Here is a 1979-nt window from a genome sequence, read left to right on the forward strand (position 1 = left end):
GGGAGTCCCAGAAGAAGAAAGCCTACATGAAGAAATTATGACCAAAAACTTCCCAACTTTGAGAAAGAAAATGGATATTCAACTTCAAAAAGCTCAAAAAACTCCATCTAGGATCAACCAAAGAGATTTCCATTGAGATGCATTATAATAAAACTGTTAAAAGTCACAAAGAGGGCTTCCCTGGTGGCGCAGTGGTTGAGAGTCCGCCTGCCGATGCAGGGGATACGGGTTCGTGCCCCGGTCTGGGAAGATCCCACATGCCGCGGAGGGGCTGGGCCCGTGAGCCATGGCCGCTGGGCCTGCGCGTCCGGAGCCTGTGCTCCGCAATGGGGGAGGCCACAACAGTGAGAGGCCCGCGTACAGCAAAAAAAAAAAAGTCACAAAGAGAGAATCTTGAAAGTAGTGAGAGAAAAGCAACTCATCATGTATAAAGGAGCTCCTATTAAATTATTAGCAGATTTCTCAGCAGAAACCTTGCAGGCCAGAAGGGAATGGGATAATATATTCAAAGTGCTGAAAAGAAAAAAACTACCAGCTGGCAATTCTATATCTGGCAAAACTGACCTTCAAAAATTAAGGAGAAATTAAGACTTTCCCAGATAAACAGAACTAAGGGAGTCCATCACCACTAGACCTGCCCTACAAGAAATGCTAGAGGGAGTCCTTCAAGTTGAAACAAAATGACACTAGATAGTAACATGAAAGCATCTCAAAGTATAAATGTCACTGGTGAAAGTAAATATATAGACAAACACAAAATACTGTGATACTGTAATGGTGGTGCTCTTTGAATGCTGGTATAGAATTTAAAAGACAAAGCACAAAAAGTAACTATAAATCTATACTAATGGGTATACAATATAAAAATATGTAACTTGTGACATCAATAACAAAGTGGAAGGGGTCAGAGATGTAAAGGAGCAAAATTTTAGTATGCAAATAAAATTGTTACAGTTTAAAACAAATTTTTATAACTTCAACACGTTTTATGTAAAATTGTATATTTGTTCATTCTTATCTTTGTCTTGAACTGTTTGAGTCCATATTCAATCACACCATGGCTACCTCTCCATAAAAATTATCCTACTGCAAAAAGTAAATACAATTATGAAGTACTTTCAATTACAAAACTTTGACCATATGGAAATTTTCAATCAATGATCAATAGATGTTTATTAAGGGGCTACATGAGTTAGGCATCAAGATAAGGCACCAGAGTACAAACATAAGTAAGAAACTGTTCCTCTTCTTATGTCATTTCAGGAGAGAGATGTACATACACATATTACATATATTTTGTGATGTAATTTTACTTAAATATGTACAGTTTAAAGCAGGCTCAAAAATATATACCTAAAAACACAATTAGAAGAATCTTAAAGCTGCAAGCAGAGATTTTCTCCCAAGAGAATGATGGGAAACTAAAGTTTTCTCAAATCCCACCTTTTCCCAAGGAATATTAAAATGTTTAATTCCGGAAAGCTTTTTGCAAACAGATACATATTTCATCCATTTTCACAACGGCTCTGAAGAAGGATGGAAGCATGTAACTCATACCCCCAATTAATGTTTCTAACTAGGGGTGTAAGGTTCTGAGGTGAGGAGTAAGATGCTTAAGGTCCCCTGGTGGCTCCTAAGAACAGACATAAACTAATACATATGTTTCTGAGTTACACAGTGGCTTTTTTCACACAAATTTTCCATGCTTCTTTTAAGAGAAAGACATAAGTGACAAGCTGATTATCAGAGATTGTTGCTTATAAACAGAAAGATCAGGATATGCCATAGGTACAGTGGCCAGATTTTGAACTAAAATGTCAGGTTGGAATGAAATAAAGCCACTTGCAACAACATGGATGGACCTAGAGATTATCATACTAAGTGAAGTCAGACAGAGGAAGAATTATCATATGATGTCACTTATATGTGGAATCTTAAAAAATGGTACAAATGAACCTATTTACAAAACAGAAATAGAG

This window comes from Mesoplodon densirostris, chromosome 1 (assembly GCF_025265405.1).
Source record: "Mesoplodon densirostris isolate mMesDen1 chromosome 1, mMesDen1 primary haplotype, whole genome shotgun sequence".
In the NCBI taxonomy this organism is placed as follows: Eukaryota; Metazoa; Chordata; class Mammalia; order Artiodactyla; family Ziphiidae; genus Mesoplodon; species Mesoplodon densirostris.